Source organism: Lycium ferocissimum, unplaced genomic scaffold, assembly GCF_029784015.1.
Source record: "Lycium ferocissimum isolate CSIRO_LF1 unplaced genomic scaffold, AGI_CSIRO_Lferr_CH_V1 ctg2923, whole genome shotgun sequence".
NCBI classification, from domain to species: Eukaryota; Viridiplantae; Streptophyta; class Magnoliopsida; order Solanales; family Solanaceae; genus Lycium; species Lycium ferocissimum.
Genome location: NW_026724788.1, coordinates 54,010 through 81,401, shown reverse-complemented (window position 1 = coordinate 81,401; position 27,392 = coordinate 54,010). Strand labels below are relative to the sequence as shown.

The following is a 27,392-nucleotide window of genomic DNA, read 5'->3' as shown; positions in this document are numbered from 1 at the left end:
ATCTCATTGAATTGCCAGAAAGTTCTAAAAGAATCGAGTGTGGTTGGGTCTTCAAGACCAAGCGTGATTCAAATGGCAATATTGAACGATATAAAGCCAGACTTGTTGCCAAGGGTTATACTCAGAAAGGAGGCGTTGATTATAAAGAGACCTTTTCACCGGCCTCAAAGAAAGACTCGTTAAGAATTAGTATGGCTTTGGTGGCTCATTATGATTTAGAGTTACACCAAATGGATGTGAAAACTACCTTTCTTAATAGAGACCTTGAGGAGGAAGTTTATATGGACCAACCAGAGGGTTTCGAAATTAAAGGAAAAGGTCAAATGGTGTGTAAATTAAAGAATTCAATATATGGACTCAAACAAGCCTCACGAAAATGGTATATAAAGTTTAATGATACCATAATATCTTATGAATTTAAGAAAAGTACCGTTAATCGGTGAATATACCAGAAGATCAGTGGGGGTATGTTTATATTTTAACCCATATGTTGATAATATATAATTACTTGCTGCTAATGATTTGGTGATTGTACATGAAAGTTTTCTCTCAAAGATTTTTAGAATGAAAGATACAAGTGAGACAACTTTTGACATGAATAAGATATTTCATAATAAGTCATAGTAATTGATGGATTGTCTCTGAATTTGTGTCTCTTAAAACTCTAGAGAGATTGCATATGTATTCACCTATAATTTGACAATGAAAAGATGCATAAAGTGTTGTGGTACCTGAAAGGAACAAGTGATAAATGTTTATGTATATGAGATCCAATATAATGAAAGTTGACTGGATACTCGGATTCAGTTTTACCAAATATTTTTGACAGTTAAAAATAACAATTAAAATCACACTTAAATATTTGTTCCTATTATGTGAAGGAACAATGGTGTGAAATAATGTTAAATAAACTCTCATTATATTACAATTCATGGAAGTAAAATTTGTGACATTATGTTTGAAGTCACTATTCACGCTAATGATTGCAGAACTTTATTTCAAGACTTGGGGTTGTCGACGACATTACCAAGCCGCTGGAACTTATGATGATTAGTCTGTAGTAGTGTTCTTCTAAGAATGACAAGTACTCTAGAGGTACCAGACTTGTGAAAATAAAAGTACATTGTCATCAAAAGGAAGATTTAGAAATAAAGAGTGTCTACTAAAATGATCTCATGATTGTAGATCTATTAATGAAAGTTTTCAATCAAAGACATTTAAAGAATATGTACATATAATGAGTCTTGGTTGTACTTATGACTGATGTGCTTATGATGTTTTGACACTCTGAGCTCAATTATGTGTTTCTGATATACATTAATGAATTTCCTGTTTCTCAAAATGGTGTACACATTATTGTTTTGAGATATTACAGGATGAGTCTCAATGAGACATTATTGTGGACCATAATGTTAAATGTTTTATAGCTTACCTAGTAGTTGCTAATGTTGTAGTATATGGAAGAGAGTAACTAGCACAAAATTATGTATAACCGCCATAACTCGCATTAGTAGTTTGTCATATTATGGTATGTATGATGGACGTTATATAAGAGATTTATTTTATGCGCAACTAATGTTTATGTCGTTAAATATTAGTGTTATGTGGTCATTGGAAGTGGGAGAAATGTAAGAATTTTTATTATTCTTATGTGTGGCCCAATTAAAGTAAAGCCCATGACTAATATTTAATGAAGAATAAATCTTGTCCGTTAGATCGGTTACTTGATGGACGTACCGGATTTAATCACAACTCCTATAAATTGGTCCTCCCTCCACCCATTAGAGTTGCCACAAAATCTCTAATCTTTTCCATCGCTGATGGCTGTGGTGACGTAAGGCTAGAGAAAGGAGGTAGAAACCAATTTCAAACTAACACTTCCGCTCTTCTATGCGATAATGTCTTCCGCATCAGGTATGTTTTCTGTAACGTCTCTCTGTAAGATTATCATGTTCAAGATCCTGGTATGCATCAAGTTAATCTTACAAAAATGCTGAGATACGATACCTGTCTGCAAGGAATTTTATCCTGCAATGACAAAAAGTGGTCAAAATTAAAGCAATTAACAAGAAGAAAGTGGCAAAAATCGAATTCTACTCTTTCTATTCTGCTCTTTTTTAATTTTCTGTCCTTTATGACTTATGAAATTCATTTTTTATAAATGTTAGGGTGATACTTATTAAGTGATGATCTCAAAATATATTCTATTTGCATGCTAATGATAAGGAAAATGGGATTTATGGTAATTTTACTACTCTGCCTACCAAATGAAATCGATTTGTTGGTATACATTTTGCTAGTAGGCATAATTACAAGAAATCTCACTTTTAACGACCACTTCCTAACAACGGGTCATAAATCCAGTTGTTATAAGTGTATATATAACGACAAGATATTTTTTCGGTCGTTGAAATCAATTTCTAAATTAGAAACAACGAAAGGATAAATTCCAGTCTTTGAAAGTAGTGATATCGGTCGTTAAAACTAGATAAAAGAGCGCCGTATATATTTATTTTTGCTATTCTAACAAATTCTTTTATCATTTGGCTAACTTTCTTTTAGTACTTTTTTTTTTTGTTTAATTACAATCTCCTACTCGTGGAAACCCCATTCCTTCTCTTCCAAATCAGAATTTGTCTGCGAGCCCTAATCTCCAATACCGCTTGCATCTTGGTCATGCGAAATCGGGTGATCAGTCTACCTCTCGATTCTTGTATGTGATATAATTACATTATGAAACTAGACAACACCGAGGGTTTCAAATTGGTCATCAACAAAACGCCCATGTCTCTCACACCACAGGTAACAATTCACTTTTCCAGGTCTCTCTCTAGCCCTAATTCACACACACACACACACACACATTAGGGCGTCGCTAGTTTATATGGAAGATTGTGGTAATTGGTTATCAATTTCTTTTCCGTAAGCGCGAATAACTTTTTAGTTTTTCCTTGGTTCTTGTAACTGAAGAATCGTCTGATGATTTTAAAGTTAAACGAAGTAAGCCTCTTGGAGGCAATTCATCTACTGCTGCTTTTATAAATCGAAGTATAAATGGGTATATCTTGATTATTGGTGATTTATGATGATCTGGATTTTGAGATCTATAGTTCTAGGCTTCTTCTAGTTTGCATACTATTTTGTAGAGTTTCTTTTTTTTTTTTTTTTTTTTTCAAATTTAAAGTTCTAGGTTAATTTTTAATTTGAGACTAAATAGTGTTGCACTTCTCAATCACATGGAATGGGTGAGGGTCTTCTAGTTTAATTAATGTTATGTTTCCTGATGATTTTCCATTCTACTTTAGATTTTCATAAAAGTAAAAGTGAATTGATATAGTATTATATTGTCGAAACAACTAGCGTGTCCTACTTGATATTTGATTGGGATCTCAAACTTCTTGGTCTTATCTTGTGAACTCGCATTATATGACATTATCATTTTGATCTAGAGTATCTTCGAAATATTATGGATTCATGGGTTTAGATATAGCTCATATGATCCGTGAATGGATACTCTTGTGCTTTCTTTTATATGTGACTTACAATGATAAGTTAATCATTATTTTTATGTTTAACTGGACTTTATAATGTCTTACCTGGACTTGATTTTTGCTAAGTTTTCTTGTATTTACCTTTAAATCATCCGTTGAATGGAATCATCATTTTCTATTTCTTATTTAATTCATAAATAAACTCTCATGCTATTTACGGGCAGAAATGCTTTCAGGGTTTATTTGATAGACTAGAAATCATGACTCTAGGAAGTTTGTTCTATTTAAGAGATGCATATTTCCTTCTTGTATGATACTTCATGGCTTCAGGACATGTTCAAATATTAGTAATCGTATGCTTATGTTTTCTGGGGGATTTTTAAAACCCATAAGTAATAGAGAATAATTTGTATGTCCATCCTGCATATCGGTGTTGTTAGAAATCATTTTTAGCTGTATTTGTATTCTGACTACCTGGCTGTGCCAAGAACATATAGGCTCTATGGTGTCACACCTTACATTAGCTTGTTATGTACTTTGAAAACTAGTGAGTGTGCTACATTTACCATACTTGGTGCTTATATACATATATGTTTCGAACTCTCTCCAAGTTAATTCATGACTCGTGGGAAGTTAAGGACTATGGCTCAAGTCCTTAAACCAATATGAAACTTTATTTTTCTTAATGACTAGCCAATTTTTATTTTAAACTCTTACATTAAGGTACTCTTCAAGTTGCTACTCTTTTTGTGGAAGATTATGTTAAAAAATTGCAAAGTGAGGTGTTCAAGTCATGCCATATGGATTCTGTTAAGAGAAATCATCACCTAATCTCTTTGGACGAGAAGTTATCCGAATCATTGAAGTAATATGTGGTTGATTTATACTTGCTAAGTTTAAAAATGTATTAGACATTTGGGTTTGTCTTCTAAGGGCTTGTTGTTAACAATCCGAGCTACGCTATGCTAGTGTCGATATATCTTAATCCTCTGTAATCCTAGCTCATTGTCTATTAAGAAATATTGTATCTCATTTTTTTCTCGTTTCATTTTTGCCCTTGTATGATGAATACATGCTTGATTTACTCTATGTTTCTAATGGACCCATTATCTAACACAAAAGGTGTGCTTCTTTATGACTGAAATGTCACTACAATTGTCTGATACGTGCGAGTTTTAAAACTGGTCTAAATGGCTTAGTCAGACCTTTATTTGATGAAAAACTTCTTTATGTAAATCTTTATCTTGATTCTCTTTGTTGACATTCAAGAACATATTTGGACAACCACTTTAGAGCCTGTGTTATACTAGAAATGAATTTGATAGTCCAGTAAGTTTGAAGTGTATTTCTAGAAAACCAAGAAGACTTATTTTTGTGCTAATAAGTTCCTGTAAGGTCTTAGCCCTTAGTTGGTTTGAAAATGAGCATATAAGTAAGTAATACGAATAAGATTGTTTGAAATATGTTCCCGCTACGTGATTTAGCCTGTCTTGTTGTTTGAAAGTTCTTTTGATGGTAAGTTTGAGTGATTAAAACTCTTGTTTACTTGGAGTGCATTATTGGATTCGAGCTTGCACTTAGAAAATTTGCCTCAGGTTCCCAGACTCAATGATAAAATTTATACTTTAATAAATATAATTTAGGATCCTAATATAGAGATTTTGATCTCGACACATAATCCTTCATTGTGTTTATGCATAAATATATTATGTATTCTTGTTGGAGGACTCGTTTGTCCTTTTCAGGAAAAGAATGAGATTATTTTTTAGTCTATACATCAATGAATAGGAGTATCACTAAAAAAAATGGTAATTTGCGGAGGTTGAAAGTTGCAATTTGCGGGGGTTTTAGCCTCCGCTAATTGCTTGAGGAGGCTAAAACCCCCACAAATTGCAACTTTCAACCTCCGCAAATTACCCCCTTTTTGTAGTGTATATTGCCAAGCATTGATTTTTTTTTTTTTAAATTGTTTCACTAATCTCTCTCTCTCCCTATTTATTATTTCTCTGTTTTACACGAATGGAGCAAAACATGGAGCTTTGTGCGAGACCCTTGAGAACCATGGAGCTGCGGCAGTTCCTTTTATATTATGCTTTATTCTCAGCTAATGGTTTCCTCATGTCACTTTCTAGACACTGACAGGTAATTCTTTTGCTTGGTCAATTTATGTTGGTCGTATTTCCTGTTTGTTTGAACACTTGAGTATTATCATTTGTCATTCTTGTAGCGTAAGAGAAATTTATATACATATAAGTTGAGGCTTTATTTGATCCGTGAGTTACTCATGAGACACTGCGATTTAGATTTCATTGGTCACGGAGTTCTTTCGTTTATCATGCTTTTCTTGTCCCTCATTTATCCTATGAGTAGTAAGCATATACAAAAGTATTTGGCATAAATGTTCATCTCGTTGGTTAAAAGCTAGGCTCGTCTTAGTGTAAAGCCCATAATGTAAAGGTGATAATAGTTGGTAAATATTTCAAGTTGTGATGATGTACTAGTCCAAGAAAACATCCTTTTGATTTAATATGAAGTATAGTTTTGCTATTATATTTTGTTCTAAATAAAGTTCAATATGTCATGTTAACTGTGACAATGTTGCAACATGAATAACTACAGTGTTTGCTTTCTGTTGATAGTTCTCTCGTCAAATAAATCTATTTGGACAGTTCCTAGAAGTTATTTTGGCTTCTCTTTTGTGTGGTTACTCTTGATTTCAGTTTTTTCTTCTCATTCTATGTTGATTGTTGTTGGTGTTCTCTTGCTGAATAAGTTGTGTTTGCTTTCTTCGGATAGTTCCAATCAATTTAGTTTTCTTGTGGAATGAATTTATTTGGACAATTCATTAAAGTTTTGTTTGCTTTATTTGTCATTAACTCCGTTGGAAAAGAAAAGGAGAAAAATTAAGTAATAGCTATTGAGAGTTTTGTTACTATACTTACATGAACTTATTCTTTTAACAGATAAAGAATTTTTGAACACCGGAGCTTGTCGATGAAGAAAGTGTGAAGCAAGTATAAGCAACAGAACATGCTAAAGAATAAGTTGGAGTCGAAGAAATTTTTTCCTAGGAGGCTTTTAGAGATGTTCCATTGCATATGCTACACATATTCTTCTTTCTTAAGAGTTGACAAATACAATGTCATATTCTGTACATTTTTGGTAATATGATGATTAGTTCTGTTTAATAACGATGAACTTTTATATGGATATTATTTGGTATGTTTTGGTTACTTTTATATATTCTTTGAATTCGTAATTATTTAATGATGCATTTTTGGTTGTTGAAAGTTAACATACAATTAGTGAAGGGAGAATTCGGTCGCTAAAGGCACTTATAATGACCGGATAAGTCGTCGTAATTAAAGGTTCTTACTGATTGGAGTGACAATCAGTGAAGGGAAATTTGGACGTTGAAGAAGGTATAACGACGAATTTTGTCGTCGCTAAAGGTTAACGACCGGATCTTGATCCGATCGTTAACCTTTAACGACGAGCTTTTAATGACCGGTGACGACCGGATTTAATCCGGTCGTTATTGACTAATTGCGACCGGATTAGGCCTTTTGGCGACCGAATTTCCCCTCGTTAAAGGCCTTATTTCTTGTAGTGATACCATATAAATGGAATATTTAATGTTGTAAGTATGAGTTAGTCTTACATTAATACTTGAAAAATATTTTGAGATCATGAAAATGGTAATTATATGTATATTATTTTGGATCAATAAAGATATACATATGTTTGTTTGAAAACTATAATATATCAAACTATTGTAACGTTTAACGGATACAAAATAGTTTAGTTGTAAAGTCATTTGAAAATAATATCAAAATCTTCGTAATTTCTACTCCCACTTTTGGAGATTAAAATCTTCGTGATTTTGCACTTCCATTTTGGAGACTAAAACTATTGTGGTTTTTTATTCCTGTTTTGGAGATTAAAATCCTTGTGATTTTTTACTCTAATTTATTCTTTGATTTGAAGATATAATAAAAACACCGAATAGTTCTGTTTGATTTTAAAAAAAAAAATCTGTTTGAATTTGTACGGTTTAAGATATAAAAACTTTGCCGTTTTATTAAATCAAATTGAGAAACAGAAAGATAATAATTTTAATGAATTGTTTTATCTGCGATAGTTGAGAAAGACAACAAGAGCAACCATATTGCTCAACCGTTGGTTTTCTTGGGCTTTAACAAGTATCTTGTTGTAATCGTTTCAAATGTTCGTATCTGTTGATGCTTTAGCAAGAAAGAACTAAGAATCTTCTATATCTATATATTATTAAAAAGAGGATAGTTTTAGGACAATAATTAGTTAATTAGTTACTTATTAGTTATTGTTTGAAATTAAATTTAAAAATAATTGAATTGATGAAAAGTTACCAATTTAATTTAAAATAGAAAATTAAAAAAACAAAAACTGTACGACCCCATTCCCTATTCCCCCCACGTCCTCACCAATCACTCACCCACTAAGCACACACACAAACACACAATATACACTTTTTATTTTTTTAAAAAAAGGGATAAAATCAGGAAAAGACCAAGAAAAAAAAAAACTAACCTAAACCAACCAAAAGCTTTCACATACGTAACTTCCCCATTCCCCGTTTTGTGAGTGTAGTTAATTTTAAGTTTGAATTGAAATTTAGTTGTTTCATTGTTGAGAGCTCCAAATGTTTGCACCATTATCTCTCACGTATAACTTTAGTTTTAAGTTCTACATTTTTTAAATTCAATAACACACATACAAGTTCTTTTGGGGCTCCTTCATTATAGCAATTGATCATGAAACACATTTTTTTGCTGGATTGCATGATAAAGGTAAATCAACCGTTTTTGAAATAGAAAATGTGAGTTATGATAGAAAATATATTGCATTCAAATCCTATGGTTGCAGAAATTGTAGGATTTTGTCGTCCAAAACTGCATGGTTTATGCACGCTTGGATTTGCAGTTAGGGATGCCATTAAATGCATTTGCGGAGGTGAATAGAACATGATCAAGAGCATATCTGGTAGATTTCTTTTACATGTCTATCCAGGAGAAATATTAATCACAAAAATGTTGCTGGAAGAATTGAGAGTTATATGTCAAGTGAAGGCTAAGGAACGTAACAAGTTGGTGCTTTTCAGATTTGTGGATCTTGATCATTTAAGTTCATTTGTGGGAGTGTTCATGGTTCATCTCACAATGAAAGAATATTTTGTATAATAAATTTAAGTCGTACTTTATGCTATCTATTTATACATTTTGGATTCATAGATCTTGATCATTTTAAATTTAAAAGAAAAGCACATTTTTCTGCTTCCTTCTTAGGAGTTGCAAATTTTATTTCCAGAGAATATAGGCAACAAAGAACATGTTCTTTGGCTCCTTTTTTGTAGCAATTAAAACACAAGTTTTTCTTTCCTTCTTTTTACTTTATTTTTTAAAATTCGTATTTATCCAAATCAATATTCGAAGTTCCTAACCAGTTCATGATTTTTAATTTGAAATTATTAACAAATGTCCATCACAACTTTAAAGTTTATCATCATTATCTAGACACAAAGTTTATCTTGAAATGAATTTTGCAAATGTTTTTTTTCCAGAAAAATATAATCCAACCTCAGTTATATATAAATGACGCAGCCACACTGGACAGTAAGTTTTAGGCTCCTCCTCCACACTTAAGATCATCAATTGATAGGGAGGTGGGACTGATTTTGACTCAGCTATTCACATGCAGATGGATAACAAGCTTAGTATAGTTACTAAGTTGTTGATTCCATTAGGTTCACACCAAATGGTCGTTGGATCGTATCTGACGCACATGTCAATCATGTATGTATATTTTATATTATACTCTCAAGTTTTGGTAGTTAATGTTATGTTGATCCCATTTACAGGTAGTCCATGTAGTTTTCAGTTTTCCTTTTCTTGGCGAAAGTTATTTTGAAATAAAAGCAAAAATATTATTAGTGGATGTATAGTAAGAAAAATATAAGAAATTGTTTATTCTGAATCCATTGACCATGCTTTTTTGATCTGCCTCTCCTACTTTATGCAATTTAGTAAATACGGGGTATAAATTGTTACAAAATTAATGATTATTTATCTTATCTTTCATATGTGATTATTGCATTACAGGTTTTCACGATAGTGGTAAACTAATTCACATCGGTAACTTTCAAGAAAAGAAGGTTAAACACGGGTATGTTTTTCACTCTAGCTCTATGGCTGAGGTATTTTTTTTTTTTCTTCATATGTATACTCAACAATATCAATCTTGATTTTTCTCATAGTATTGATCAGATCAAAAGTTAAATTTGGTGAGAAAGATGTTGAATTAATACAAAAAGATTCGAAATTTTCAAGGCCATCACCTTGGAGTTGTTGTTCTACAAACGTTTTCCGCGTTAAAATGTTCAAAATCTGTCGTGTGGAGTACTTAGTGATTATCAAGTAATTCACATTAATTCAAATTTACTTTTCAATTTCAGGTTCAGTTCGACTTTTTATATTTTATATACTTATTGCAAGTAGTGTTGTATTTTTCTTAAGCCTAAGTGAACGCGATATCATTTTGAAGCTTGTCATATCGTACTATCCGTAAATATTATTATTGCAATATTTGTTATTTGTAAGTGTCGGTGAATATAGTAGATTATGAGATAAATCATAATATCATCGCATTTAAAACCCCATTATTATAAATCTTATCTATTTTTTGGTTCAATAATTATTCTAATCTGTTTTGTAGAGCACAATAAGTGGTGATGAATAGGAGCATGATCTTTTTGTGCCAATCAACATAAGGGTAGGAGCATGATCTTTTAGAGCCAATGAACATAAGGGATGAAGTGTTTAGTTTACTAAATCAATTCAATTAAAAGAATGTTTTTTTTATTTCTTATTTCACCTTCTTAATTAATAAAATAGTTTTTTGTATGGTGATGCTAAAAAATATAATTCTTCTTACTTTTATAATAGTATAGATAAATAGGAGAACCATTAATATGATAGCAATCAAATATAACCTTCATTTACCTCTTTTCACTTTTTAAAAACTTTAAAAGAAAATAATGAGCTGAAAATGTCGTCTTACATGTTCTTTTTGTGCACCAAAAATAGAAAAAATGCAATTTAAGCAATCAAGATCAGCAAGTTATCGCAGTTGCAATGTAAAAGTATTATAATCAGAGCCGCAATCGACTAATACTTCATCCTATATCAAAACAAGATTGTTCTAAAGAAAATGTCAATTCAACTAAAAGATGAGGTAGATAATTTATTCACATAAGTTTAATAGTTGAATAAAGTAAAAGAAATTGAATTTTAATCTAAAGCTAAAAACCAAAATAAATCGAATAATAAAAAATCTATATTAAATACAATGAGAATAGTCGGCTTAGGTATTTAAATGTTATATATTATATTACATTTAAAGGAGAGTAGTACACAAGGATTTTATTCTATGATTATATGATTCATTTACCTTAATTTCAAATTTCATTGAGATTTTGTTGAGTATACTGTATTAAGAAAAAAGATGACAATTGAAATTTTAAAAAAGCAATATGATCTAATATGTTCGAACAAGTCATATCACAATTTAACGTGATTAATATTTTCTAATGTTTTTCGCGCATCGCGCGGGTACGTATACTAGTTATTATTAAAAAGAGGATAGTTTGCCTTGAGATCTTGACAAGTGGCAGCGTAGGATTAAGACATGTGTTAGTTTTAGGACAAAAATAGTTAATTAGTTATTAGTTATTGTTTTTGAATTTAAAAATTAAGCCAATGTTAAAAAGAATTTTAAAAAGAAAATCATATTAATATTGAATATTTAAATAACAATGATTTTGAATTAAAAATCAGTTGTTTCGTTGTTAAGTGCTCCTTTAATTTTGCACCATTTTATCTCCTATGCATATAGTTATCCCATCTATTAAGCTTTTAAAATTTTTAAAATTCTATAAAACATGCTTTTTTGATACCTTTTTATAGCAAATGTATTTCCAAAAAAATATAGGCAACAAATTATTTATACAAATAATCATCGTATAGTGACACGTTCTATGTTGCTATTGGTTATTTTTTTCAAATACATGTTCCTATTGTGTATTTACTTTCTTATTTGGTTCATGAAAAACAATTGTTTTATTGCATGTTTTTTCCTTTCTTTTCAAGTTATGTTACATATTATCCACAATTTAAAAGTTGAGTTTAAATCCGAAAAAAAATAAAATATAAAAAAAAGGATATCTACCAAAAATAGGTATTTTTACCTTAAAAGAAGGTGGTTTTTCCTTCCTACAAGGGAAGTTATATATATTTTCATAGTAGTGCATGCTGCAAGATTTCACACTTCCATAAAATGGGGAGATGAGACCCTGCACGATAGAGTAGGGGATAAGATTCTTAAAAAGTTTACTTTATTCAAAATAAATCACATTTTTTCCACAAAATAAGTGCCTGGGCAGTTTTAAAACTGCTGGTGCACGTATAATAATAATTTAGCTGCAGTTAAGTGGGGTCAGTTTTCAAACTTTCAGTATAATTTAAAACTAAGTCTCAAAATCGGCACTTCTATTCATTGCACATGCATACCTTCACATATTGATTGACCATCAAAACTCCAGTAAAACTGTTTTCCTGCATAGTACAGTGAGTTCCCTGTCTAATAAGATTGCTCCTTGAAGCTGGTCAATGTGGTCTAAAGGCAGTATTTTATTCAGCTATTTAGCAGTATTTTATTCAGCTATTTATTCTTTTGATGGTACATGGTCGGACTAATTGCTACGAACCATGGAATATTTTTTTCAGTTTGTTGGTTAAGCGGATCGAGTGCAAGTTAATAACAAGTTACTTGACAATTTTTAGACAATGTATATTGCTATGTACCAAAAATAATCTTGAATAACGTGAAAGGATTCATGGGTTAGTTTCTCACAAACAGCCGTTCCCGAAAGGTATGTGATTGTGTTTCCCTTTCTTTTATAAATGTACACATTGATATATAACTTGGGAGATGTTTTGGGTGGAAGGAACATTAATATAGTTTCTCCTTTTATCACATCTCCATCAATTTCACAAAATGAAGGTATATATGTTGTATATTTGATATATGTTATCAACTCTATAATATACCTACCATTACTTTTGGATTATTGATATGTTCTTAAATTCCGGCAACAAAAAACTGTTTATTGTTATGAATTAATAGCGATATAGCAAAAACACAATTAACAAAGCTTTAAAATATAAAGAGAAAGGGAGAGAGAGCAGAAGCAAATAGGAAAGCTGCCTTTGTTTCTTTCAATTGTGTGTATTCTTTCCATTGAATAAAATGCAATTTATAGGACAAAAAGTAAAGTAGCAAAAAGTAAAGTAGATAACTTGTACACAACATCAAATGAGTAAGGGATATGGGTATGTCCTAAACAACATGGGCATCCATTCTCTTACTACTTTTCACTTTGACTATTTACAACATTTATCAAATTAATTTTGAATAGCAATCTTGAGCAGAAATTTTGGCCAATGTATTCAGTACTATAGTTTCTTGGCTGCCAATAACTCATTAGCCTATTTACATTAGATGTTTGCTATATATACCTCCTAAGCCATAGATCTTTTAAAATTTTACTTACATCTCCAGTATATGTAGTGTCGTCACTAACAATAAATTTTACATATATGGTGTTTCAGCTTTCTTTTTATCTTTTTGTTATGATTTTTTGTTCTTTTCTGTTTTTTTTTTTTTTCAGATTTTTTTGCTTTGATTGTTCCGTGTGTCACAATTCTTTTGCAAACTCACGGTGCAATCTGATAAAGTGCATAACGTGGTGGACATCTCAAAGTGTCTCAACAGGTATTAGTTTTGCAATATTAAAGTAATTTATAACAAAATAATGATAAGGGAGGAACAAAAGAGGAAAAATATGAGTGTAAAAGTATAGCTTAATAAGACGAATTTGAGATTAGAATGAGTTTTTTGAATTATGATGAAAAATTCACATCCACGTAACTGAAATTTAATAAATCAAAACCAAAACAAAAAAATTTGAATAATGAAAGAATTTCAATCAACAAAGTAAAAAATTAGATATAAAAGAAAAATAGGGTAATGAAGAGACTAATCAATAATTTTTACTATTAGACTAATCAATGAATGACTTTATTTTGATGTGACTATTAGGCATTAGTAATATCACAGACGTTAAAAAGACAATTAATACTCGATATTTAATTATTTTCTTAGAATCTTTTTCTCTCTCCTTATTTTCATATTCTATGTTTTAATTGCAGCTCAACCCAATTTAAAACAAGTGAGACAGGGTCAAAAGCATCGAGATGAGATGTGAACTTCTTCCATTATTTATAATGTTTCATAACTGCCCAATTGATTCTAACAGGCATACTTATGGTTAATGTTTGAATTTGGATTTAAACTGAATATGGCTAATCTAAATTCGTGCGCATTTGAACGATTTTTGCATTATTAATTTTTTTTTTTTGACGTGTAGCTATTTCTAAAGAACTATGTGTTCGGAAACAATTCCCTACAGGGAGACCTTGCCCACGACTTCAGGAATCACTACAAGAAATTACAGAAATGGCAATAGCTCTTTTGGCAACAAAAATAATATAGTTGGCAAAATTCAATATTTGGCAACAACTTAGTTTTATTGTTGGCATATATGATGAATATTTAATAGATGAACTTTTTTTTGTTGCCAAACAAGTTAATTTTGTTGTCATAGTATTAAGCATTTATTGCAAAAATACTTTCGACAATAAAAAAAAGTTGTTGCGTCGTTCTAATAACGTGACCAATGGGAAAAGTTTATGCAATAACAAAAAAATATTTTTCGCTAAAAGTCTTTCTTTTATGATAGTCTATCTATGGCAACAAAAATATTTTTATTGGCAAATGTCTTCTTTCTTGTAGTGAATTGGTACTATTTACTTAACAAATATGAAAAAGGTGTGCTAGCATAGCCAAACTCCGGATGTGGGACGAGCTACAGATTGTAGTATGTCAATTTTTTTTTAAAAGCTGTGACAACTCTTGAAATAGAAAACCTGTCTTATTGTAATCTACTTGGTTTTAGTAAATGAGATTCAGTAGTAGTGCTTTCGTACGTACATATTGAACACCACAATAAAACTAACTCAAAGTTTCACCTCTCTATTTCCTTAGACAACAATTGTTTAATTGGTGGATCTTTAGAACTTGACAAAGCCCCATCCAAATTGGCAATTGCCGCCAATTAACTTTGTCATTTGAGTACAGTTTTTCAGTTTTATTTTTATTTTTTATGAACTATTAACAAATTATGTAAATTTTGATGCAACACAAATGTCTATTTATTAACATTTGAGTGTATATATATATATATATATATATATATATATATATATATATATATATATATATATATATATATATATATATATGGGAAAATTTCATAAATTACTAACTTTAAAGGGTTATTTTAAGCCGCTTAGCTACATTTTACCTATTTACATCTCGTAGCAAACATATTTCAGCTCTTGTTACTTATTGTATTCACTATGGTGCGTCGCTATATTCACGAATACAGTAAGTAAAATTTGATGAAATTTGTATTCAACTGAACTGTATTCATTATAGCTATTTTTACACTGTATTCACTTTATTATATTTAAAAACGGTTGTAAAAAAAAATATCCTTCAAAATATACCCCAAAACACATAATTTTGCACTAAAAAAATTAACGAATACACTCAAAAACTGAACACAAGAAATAAAATTCACTCTATTCATTTGTATACACTTGAAAATTCGCAGTATTCATTTGTATACAAGAAATAAAATCAACGAATACACTCAAAAACAGAATACAAGAAATAAAATTTCGGTCAGAATCGGATCAGATCTAACTGTTTCCGTCCAGATCTAACCGCCGTCACCGTCATCATCATCAACACTGGATTGTATTCAAAGAAAGCTGACTCCGGGCAATCGACCGCGATTCGGCCGGATCCGGCCGGAATGTGGTAGGCGCAGGGAGGCGGAGCAGCGACAGGAAAGAGAAAGCTGTCGTCGCCGTCAGTGAGGGAGAAGAGAGAGAGACGGCGACACTTGCTTTTATGCTACAACAACAACAACAGCCATCGCCAGAGCTTACTTCTTCGGCGAACCACAACAACAATAACACCAACCACAACCAATAGTTACAACACCAATCACAGCCAACATCAACAACAACACGGCGTCATTGTTACACAACAACAACAATACCAACAACAGCAACATCAACATCCTATAGTTCAGATCTGCGCAGCCAACAGCAATAGCAACACGACGTCGATCACGACATCGTTGTGTAACAACAACAACAACAACAACAGCAACAACCATGACCCGTTCAGATCTGCACAGTGGTGGCCGGAGCTCGTTCGCCGGAGCTGCGGCGACGGTCATAAGAGAGAGCATAAACAGTGAAGATAAAAAAAATTTATAAATAATTATAATAAAATATTCCACTATATATATATATATATATATATATATATATATATATGTAGCTACTAATTGTATTTAACATATTACTCTTAGCTATAGGATGTAATTAATCTAAACTATAGCTATTAAATATAAATATGTAGTAGAGTTAGCTATGCGCCATGTAGATTCCCTTTCCTAAAAAGGTGGATAGACCGAAGCCGCTTGAAGTGTTATATATAAGTTATGATGGGCTAGTTTAAAATATATATATATATATATATATATATATATATATATATATATGTAGCTACTAATTGTATTTAACATATTACTCTTAGCTATAGGATGTAATTAATCTAAACTATAGCTATTAAATATAAATATGTAGTAGAGTTAGCTATGCCATGTAGATTTCTCTTTCCTAAAAAGGTGGATAGACCAGCCGCCGCCGAAGTGTTATATATAAGTTATGATGGGCTAGTTTAAAATATATATATATATATATATATATAGCTACTAATTGTATTTAACATATTACTCTTAGCTATAGGATGTAATTAATCTAAACTATAGCTATTAAATATAAATATGTAGTAGAGTTAGCTATGCCATGTAGATTTTCCTTTCCTAAAAAGGTGGATAGACCAGCCGCCGCCGAAGTGTTATATATAAGTTATGATGGGCTAGTTTAAAATTTTCAAATTGTGGCTTTGTTATCTGCATTTTCGTGAGTTTTAGAATTTAATGGAGATGTATCTGTTTTTTTTTTTTTTTTTTTTTTTGGTAGAAAAGGAGATGTATCATCGTATATATGATACTACTATACTTTCTATTTAATTTGTAATGTAAAATGTAATTTAAGAGACCATATTTACTTAGATAATTGTGGTAATCAATCAATAAAATTAAAATTTATATTAAGCGGTTATGAAAGTATCTCATAGATTGAGTTAAAAAATGAGCTGATAATTAGATTTTTAAAAATCTACATGATCTAATGTGCTCAAATAAACTAAATACATGGCGACATGAGAATATAAAATTCATAATATGTAACACATGGTTCATATACATTTGTTTTTATTATCTCTCTCTTATTTCTTTGAAACACAGCGCGGGTACGTATACTTATATTTTAAAGAAATCAATATAATGGAAACTTTCCAACTTTATGAATTCAAGAGAATATTTGTATCTTACTGACAAGGAAATTGGGTAATGTGGCAGTCATGTGATGAGGCCACTGAAATATTTTTCTTTGAACTGTCGTCATTTGGAAATTTATGTTTTGTGGCTTTCCAATAGATTTTGGATCAATTTGGAAAGAAAGGATTTAAAAAAAGGTTTCTGCCTTAGTTCTAAAAACATAGAAACCAGTGGACTTTCTAACAATTTTGGTGTCTTGCGTAGTATCATTGCGAGAAAATTGGAGTGGCTTAATGGAAATAAAAATTGGGTTTTATTTTCTTTATTCCAGTTATTTCTTTAATTGTCTACCCTTCATGATCTGTGAAATTTAGTTCATATAAATATTAGGTATATGTTTATTATTTTATGATCTCAGAGTATTTTATTTACGTGTCATAAAATTAATTAGTTGGTATACAACATGGTAGCATGCATAAAATATGTGGAAGATTGTTTCAAGGTAGTAAGGCATGAACAAGCTTACATTTATAGTCGAAAATTATTCTTGAGATCATGAAACTAATGTATATATTATTTTTGGACAATAAAGTATACATATATTCTGATTAAACCCAGAAATTGTGGGGAGAAGCTATCCTTACGGCTAGCTGGATACTCAGTTAAGTGCCCATAAGAAAACACAATCTATTCCATATGAAAAAATGGAAAGGAAGAAGCTCAATTTAAATTATTTCGTAGTGTGGGGGTGTTTGACTAAAGTGCATGTCCCTAAACCCAAAAGGTTAAAGATAAGACCAAAAATGGTTGATTCTGTTTTCATAGGATATGCCACAAATAGTAAAGCATATCGATTTCTGGTTCACAAATCAGAAAATCCTGACATTCATGTTAATACGGTAATTGAATCAGATAATGCTGAATTCTTTGCAAATATATATTCGTATAAAAAAGAATGTGAGTTATCCAGTGAAGGATCTAGGCGACCTCGGGAAGAAAGGAATATGTTCTTTGATAAGGAATATCCAAGACGTAGCAAACGTCAAAGGATATGTACTTCATTTGGACCAAATTTTCTAACATTTTTATTGAAAAATGAGCCTCGAACTTTTAAAGAAGCTAGGTCTTCCTCGAAAGTTCAATTTTGGAAAGAGGCAATTAATAATGAGATAAAATCCATCTTTAACAATCATACTTGGGAATTTATTGATGTTCATCCAAGGAACAAACCTTTAGGTTACAAATGGATTTTCAAAAGAAAAATGAAAGATGATGACACTATTGATAAATATAAGGCAAGACTTGTTATTAAAAGGTTTAGACAATGAGAAAATCTTGATTATTTTGATACTTACTCACCCGCAATGGGGATTACATCCATTCAAGTGTTAATGTTACATCCCGTGTTTTCATGCTTTGGAAAGCGTGCGAGTTAAATGACACTAGTAACGGAAACGAGGTTATCCCCCAAGCTTATAGGTGGTTAGAGTGAGTGCAGATGTATCATAAGGATTAGAAGTTAAACAAATCGAAGAAAATAAGTTTCGTCGAGTTAAATTTATTTGAATGAAATACGGTTCCACGCTATTATAGCACCCGTATTTTTGGACTAGGAAATTGAACCATCCAACATGAGCAAATTTACCCGAGCATGAAGGATTTGGTCATATTCAAGCATGAAAATCAAGAACTCGATGTATACAAGGAATGAAGTCTCGAAATGATTTAAGACGAAAAAGTGTGACGACGATGATTGAAAATAATATTTTATGTGTAGAGAATGAAGCTATGGACAAGTTTTATATCACATGGTCATGGTAATGGGTATATGGAGTATGTTAAAAATGATTACTATTTAAATAAATTGAGATAAAAAAATTAATTATGCGGATAGTTAGTCAAATGTTGAATTAAGTATTAGGGGAACATCATGACTACGTGGCCCACCAAAGGAAGAGTATAGCCACCCTAAGAAGACCTTGGATAAGGGCCAAATGTTTGGTGTAAAATCTGCCTACGTGTATAGACTAGGTGCACTCTTATAAGTCACCGTAATCCAAATGGCTAATTAATGTGAGTGGAAGGGGACCTACATGTCATTTATATATCACAATTAGATTAATACATGGCCAGCAACATTTCATTTTTAGTTTAGTTCATTTTGGGTTAGCCAAAACGTTGGCAACATTTTACTTTGGTGGCAACATTTTACTTTGGAGGAGCAAGCTAACGTTGCCAGCAATCATCTTGAGCCAAAAACGTACAGAAGCCATGTATGGTAACTTTGGGGAATTTCACAACTTTTTAGTAGCTTAATTCTTGAGAATAGGAGGGCAGCAACGTCCCTATGTAGCAGCAACATAATACTTCCGTATGCAGCAACATGGAAATATTCACGAGATCAAAATATAATTTCTATCAAGAACAACACATGGTTTGGCGAACCGCTTCAATCTCATTATTCCATTTTGTCGTGTTGTTGATTCCGGGCTTTTTTCGAAGGGAAGTAAGGTGGAAGAAGATCATTTTTTGGCATATAAGGTAAGAACTATTCTCTCCTAGGTATATTTAAATTCATCCCGGTCATAGCTAAATTGTGAGATGGGAACTACGAAATTAATTGCGAGAAATCAGATAAGTTATTGTTGTTGTTTTATGGGCTGATTTGAGGTATATTTTTGGGTTGTGTTGTGGCTTGAAATTGTTGGAGTAAATTAAGTATATTATTGTTGTTGTCATTGATATGTATTTTGAAGGAAAGAAAAATTGGAGAACTGTGTTTGATAATCGTATCCGGGCTTGTCGCTCGTCGTGAAATGTTTATGACTTATTGCTGCTACATGGTATCTTTTTATTGATGTATATACTTGCTGGATTGTTCTGGTTGTTGTTGTTGATATATGGAGTTTTGGAAAATGAGAAGAACGGGGGAGGTGCTGCCCGTTTTGTTTTAGGATAAGTTTAATTTTCGTTATACGATTAAGAGACGTTTGTAGAATTAACGATAGTATCATTGTTGTTAGATATAGATCGTGGAGCAGATACGAGTTGAGTTCTTGAGCCGTTGAGCTAAGACCAGGTATGTTAAGGCTATTCCATTTTCTTCTTTTGGCATGATCTTTACGATACGAACAAACGACAAACATATAAACCCCAAAAGTGACTCCCACTCCTAGATACATTAGGGGAATTATGGCTTGACCCCAAATGCTACCTTGTTATATATCGTTCATGTCTATGATTCCGACAGCTTTACTTATTGAACATTACTGCTTCATAATGACACTTGAAATCCTTATGTCCTTACATCTTATCAAAAGGTTCCATAATGATTCTATGAGTCTCATATGCATTCATTTATATATATATTCATTATGTTACTGACACCGAGCCGCGCTATAGTCGGCCGGGTACGGCACGTAGATGTGCAACCACTGATCAGTTGGCTATTCACACCGAGTCCTGATACAAAGGGCACGTTATACACACCGAGTCCCACTGTACGGGGTACGTTATATAGATATGATGGCGATAAAGTCCTATGGATACTTATGCATTAATAAATGGTTTTACATGAAAGCATGCATGATTCTTGCCTTCGGGGCTATTTACATTTCTAGTCATTGCCTTCGGGGCTACTGTCATTGTTATATTTTGTCTTCGGGGCTATTCATATTACTGGTTGTTTCTCGTTCTTTCATTATGACTTATATCTCATTCTTTATGATTACTGCTGCCTTACATACTCGGTACATTGTTCGTACTGACGTTCCTTTGCCTGGGGGCGCTGTGTTTCATGCCACACAGTCCCATATACTTTGCAGGAAAATTATACAGGAGTTTGACTATAGGATGTCCCAGGTTATCAACTGGATTGGTAAACTCCATTCTGTTCGGAATGATGCCGCGTCGAAGTATTTCCTTATGAGTTGAGTCATATGCATTATGGGTATGTTGGGGCCCTATCCCAACTTAGGTTTTGATATCGTATCTTACGTTAGAGACTTTTGCAGACAGAGTCATGTATACGATATGTCAGTCTTGTAAGCGGCTACGTAAGCCGATGTATCATTATGCATTACTTTACAGATCTCATATGATTACAGATTTTACTTGATTTGAGAAAGACGAAAAGAATGTTCTTGAAAAGCTTTCATTATGCATTTCATTTCATGATTTAAGAGTCCAGTGAGATTATGAGTATAACGAGAATCGGTAGGTTCGCTAGTAAAAGTAAGGAGTAAGTGCCCATCACGCACTATCGTGGATTGGGGTGTGACAGTTAATAGCTCTAGCCACCGTGTACAGTCTTAAAATCCATCAAATGGATGTGAAAATAGCCTTCTTAAATGGAGATTTGGAGGAAGAAATCTACATGGAACAACCCAAAGGGTTTGTAGTTCCCGAAAAAGATAAGAAGGTGTCTCGACTTGTTAAGTCTGTTTATGGACTAAAACAAGCACCCAAATAATAGCATCCGTGTAACACCTCGTACCTTTAAACTAAGCTATGTTCATGATTCAGGGACTTAGAAACCAAGGTGGCAAGTGTTGGATTTGAAATTTTGCCTCAGATCGATAAAATTATGTGTTACGTCATTTGTATGGGCCATACATTCATGTACGGGATGTACTTTGAGGAAGTACCTCACAAGGGAAAATTCGAGGTTTATGATATTTGGCAATCCAGGTACGGCCTCATTGTACGGGCCGTACATTAAAGTACGGGCCGTACATTAAAAATGACGGGCCGTACATGGTGCCCGTACCTCATAAAAAATAATTAGAATTTATTGGAATTTTCCATTCCAGGTACGGCCCCATTGTACGGGCTGTACATTCATGTACGGTACATGGTGTCCGTACTTTACCTGTCTCAGCAAAAACTATAAATTCGTAGGTTCAGTCTTTTATTTAGTTTTTCATACTCTCAAGCCCTAGCACGAAGGTTCTCTCCTCCCACCATTAAGATACACCAAGGTAAGCCTATTCCAAGCCTTTAAAGTGACTTCTAACATGTATCCATGAATTCTAAATAAGAACTCATTAGTCCTAACCTAGGGTTTTCAAGAAAACACATCACAAGGATTCAAGACTAAGGCTTTTAGACTTATTCTCAAAGTTCAGACCTTTTCTACAAGTTTGGAGCACTTACAAGTACGTAGGGTTTCTATCTATATGTGGGAACATCATTGTTCTTCCCCACGCCATGTCCTCCTATGATTATACGAAAGTTCGCCAAAACTAGGGTTCTAGACATGTTCATGATAACCCTAAGTACATGTACCATGATATACCATGTTTGTATTAATAGTTCGTTATTGTGTTCTTAATATTCCCTTTTGGTTATTGAGAATCTATCCGTAATCCATAAAAACCCATACATTGCATTCCATAGGTTCTTAAATGCAAATTATTAACTATTATCATCAATTCCATGAAAATCCTACATGCATCCATGTTTTAGACAAGTTATATATATGTTATTATCCATGTTCATGTTAAACTATACTTATATACCATGTTACAGGTCATGTTAATGTAGTTCATGGGCTTCTAAGCCAATTATATCCATGTTCATGTTTCGAGAGTTGCATGGATAATCGAAAAAGTTTAATACCTGATACTACGTATACCAACGTAGGATAAGGATCGCTTTACCCAGGTAGGAAGATTCCTTCATGTTTGCCAATTGCGGGATATTGGATCCATTCATGTCATGTTTATGTCTCGTACCCCGGTAAGGTATGAGATGACTTAGCTAATCGAGCAGAGATCAGATGCCACGTGCTTACGTGGTGGTTACATGTCGGTTATACTAATGCTCTCCCACAGATATCTATACACACTTACAATATTTTATTCATGTTATACATATTCATGTCAGATGATATTCATGTCCATGTTCAGCTTACGGTTACAGTTACAGTTTCAGTTTTACTATTTCATGTGCCATTTATTTCATTCAGCTGCTTTACATACCAGTATAATTCCAGTGTGTTGACGTCCCCTTTTATTGCCTGGGGGCCTGCATTTCATAGTGCAGAGATTGAATTACAGGATGACGGATCTACTCATTAGGGCCACTGCTCGTATCAGCTTTTGGTGAGCCCCATTACATACATTCGGGGTGTTATCTTTATTTTACTTTCATGTCATGTATTGTACAAGGTATCACAGAGGGCCTTGTCCCCGAAACGCTTGATTTAGTAGTCAGACTCATTTATAGAGGTTTCATAGACTAGTTCAATTATGTCATGTCAGATGTTCAGAGTCGTATAGCTAGCATTGGGTCATTTCTTATTATATTTTCAAACTATTTTCGCATCATGTTTAAACAGTATTTTTATTAGTATTACCTTGACTCATGTTATTCAGACTATCCATGTTTTAAAGTGTATTCCGCATCAATTCATGCCCCATGTTGATTCAGCAAGTCATGTGGTTCGCTCGTACGACGAGCGCACCGAGTGCGTGTTACGCCCGATCCATGGTTCGGGGCATGACAAAGCTTGGTATCAGAGCCTAGGTTCAAATGTCTTAGGGAGTCTATGAAACCGTGTATAGTGGGGTTCCTTTTATATATGTGTGTGCGCCACACATATAAACAGTTGACCACCAAGACATCTAGGATTGTCTCACTTCTTTCATACTCTAGATCGTGCAGTTAGAACTATGCTTTCAGGAACTCTTCTAACTCGTGCATATTATGTATTTCAGACAATGCCTGCAAAAAGAAAGTACACCAAGAGGAAGTCAACTAATAGCCAAAGGGCTGCTGTTAAAGCCACTTGATAAGAGGATTCTCAGACACAAGAAGTTCACATTGAGACTCAGGGACTTGCATCGAGTTCGGTGCCCCGAGGCTCACCCCCGCCTACGAAAGGCTGCGAGAGGTCCGTCTATCACGACCAGCGGGCGGAGGGCCATGACGGGCAATCCGACCTTACCTGCCGAGCACCGCTAACATACTTTCATACTATGATCATGAACAAAATAGAAATCTGCTAAGCCATATAAGAAATATGCTGAGAAAGAATGAGCCCAAAAAGGTATACTATGCAACCTTGCTGGACAAAACTATACAATAACATATAGACCAAAGGGGGCCACACCAAGTCTAACCATACCATGACTGTCTACAAGCCTCTGCTGGAGTATCTGACATAAGGAAGTCGGGGCAGGGCCATGACATACCCGTATATACATAAAACAATAACATACCAAAGTACAACAGCAACTAGGGAACAAGAGAAGTGCTCCAATGTCAGCTGAACGGCAACCTATGAGGGCGGATCATAACTTTGTCTATCCGCTTTGCGGGTACGAAACGCGGCACCTTGGAAAAATGGATGTCAGTACGGACAAAGTACTAAGTATGTAAGGCATGAAAGTCATACAAAAGAGACATAAGAGAACATAAGATGTAATAAATGCAACCTGTATGTCTGAACTGGCTCTATGGGCCAATGATGTACATAAATACTGTGCATGCATGCATGAGGTCATACATATATATATGCGTATATAACGCATGTCAAACCTTTGTGGGCATCCCATCGTATCGTATCGGCCTCCGTGGACATCATCATCATCCTCATCATCATATGACTGAACGATCAGGTGGTAGTGCGTATATAACGCCATCACCTTCCCCATACCCCACACGCGCGCGCTCACACATACACACACACATATATATATATATATATATATATATATATATATATATATATATATATATATATAATACATAATATACCTGTATATAACGCTTGAGGGTCACAAATCTTTATATGCATATGTATATTTATATAAATGAAATGCAATGCATAAACATGATAAGAGTACATTCTGAATTTATCGGAGTGACGTAAGGTCATTATGCCTCCGAACGTCATTATGGAATAGCATTTTCATCAACAAGAAGCTCTAGAGATCATATTGGATATAAAGAAAGACTTTTCGGAGATAATATTATAGAACATGAATCAAACGGATCATCCCTAACTTCTAAGAATGAAATCAATATGGATTTAACGTTACGTGCACGTCTTGTTCATAAGGATCATGCCAAAAAAAAAAAAAAAGGGACAGCCTTAAAATACCTTGTCGTCTACTTAACCACTCAATGTCTACCTTTCTGAGCTTGCAAATCTATATTCAAGATGATTCACACTAAAGTTAAGTCGTTGAAACACTCATAAGATCAAGTTAAACTAGTAGATGAGCTAACGGAATTTGGACAGTGTTTCCCCTATATTATCTACTTCCTCCCAATTCCAAAACAACTTCCAAAACATCAATAACAATATCAACAATACCATAACCAAGAGATTATATTCAAACTAGACTTTAATCAGTCCCAAAACTTCCTTCCATAATTAATCCATAACCAATACTTCAACACAACGCCTTATGACCCTTTGCAACATAACTAGTTTCACCCTTTGGACTTGATAAACCTCCAAATCAACTAAACATAAGAAATAGGATGAAAAATATACCTTATAGATTGAAGAACTTCAACTCACACAACTTACTTCAAGATCAATTTGTAACAGTTCACATTTTCGCGGGCGGGGTTAGCGCTTGGAAAAGCTACTTCGAAATCGTTGGTGCTCTTTCAGAATTTGTTTTAAAAGAGCCGCCACCTAATTTTAAGGAAATTAGGAAAACCAGTTTCGAAGGATTTATTCATATACAGTGAAAAAAGCCTTCGTAATCCAAAGTTCTAGGTAAGGGTTCTGGTGATCCCCGAGGTAAGGTGTTAGGCACCCTAGTATTAAGGATCCTTACTATATGGTTGACCTTCAAATACCAATGTACGAGTATTTGCATGAACTATTTATTTAGTGTTTATTCCCGCATTTATAATATATGTCATTTGCATATCATTTTGAAAAAGAATTGAATATATCCCCTTTACATATAGGGTATGTAGGTTGGGACTTGTAATGTCCGGATAAATAATTTTCTTTTGTATATCAGGAGAGTATATGTTTTTTATAAAGAGTAAAAATTGTTATGTTTTTTTTAATAACAAGAGAATATAACCCCATTCATGCTTAACTCATACTTGGCTCGGGTCAACTTATAATACTTTTAGAACGTCTCCCTTAAAACTTTTATAATTACAGATATGTTTTGGCCATTTAGTTTACAAAGGGGTTTTCATGAATAAGATATATTGAATACGTTTCTTTAAAAATGAATTGGGCTTTTAGAACAAGATGATTTTATGTATAAAAGGAATTTGTAGTTTTTCTGGGTAAGGCCCAGATCCACTTTCCTTGTTTTAAGAGAATCTAGTTTTGAGGTTTATCTATTTTATTAACCAAAAAGTCATGTGGGTTACGCCCGAACACTTTAATTATTTCCCAAAAAACAGAGTCAAGTGGGGTCTGGCCCAAAATACTTTAACCGTTTGATTTCTAAAGAAAAAAGTCAATTGGGCTCTGGCCCAAAATAACTTAACCGTTTGTTTTCTAAAAGAAAAAGTCATGTGGGCTCTGGCCCAAAAATAATTTAACCGTCTGTTTCTAAAAGAAAAGTCATGCGGGCTCTGGCCACAAATGATTTAACCGCCTATTTCTAAAAGAAAAAGCCATGTGGGCTCTGGCCCAAAATATTTTAACCATCTGTTTCTAAAAAAGAAAAGTCATGTCGGCTCTGGCCCAAAAGACTTTATTATTTTTTGCCAATTCAAACCCAAAAAAATGTGTTTTCCTTGAAAGAAGTCTGTTCAATTTGTTTCTCCTCTTTTGTTTTGGGTAAAATATCATGCCATTTTGACCTCAAAAATCTCGTAGCCCCCTTTATGTTTAACTTATTGAAAACATGATTTGTCCCCATTTAAGTTCATAAATCAGTACGCATATTCCAGGTTTTCAAAAATTGTTTTAAGGATCTAGATTCGACAAAACGGCATATGCACCGTTTGTCTAAGATCCCTAGTTCAAACCATAACCGATTCCAATAATAATGTGGTTTTTACAAGTATGAATATAATACAACATTTCAAGAAAATTGGAATAGCATAAATAATGTAGGAAGGATAGACTAGGGGTGTACCAAACCCCTAGTTAATCATTTTTATCCATGGTTGGGCCTTCGTGTCATTTTCACCCATGACTGGGCCTTCAAATATATGCTAGCTTCCCTTTCTTTTTCTCGGACCCAATGATTTCGAAAAGACTTTCCTATTAGGCCAGGCCCAATAGGGTGGCTGGACCTCTGCCCAAATGGCCATGCAGTGAAGAAAGG

General features: G+C 33.1%; 1 long non-coding RNA gene across 1 annotated transcript; it reads left to right on the top strand.

Annotated features, from left to right (window-relative positions):
- The first annotated feature begins 2,451 nt into the window (after positions 1-2,451).
- On the top strand, positions 2,452-6,701 carry LOC132043849 (uncharacterized). The gene is made up of 2 exons (XR_009411945.1): positions 2,452-2,822; positions 6,455-6,701. It is a non-coding gene; the product is annotated as an uncharacterized LOC132043849 (long non-coding RNA).
- Positions 6,702-27,392: the final 20,691 nt, after the last annotated feature.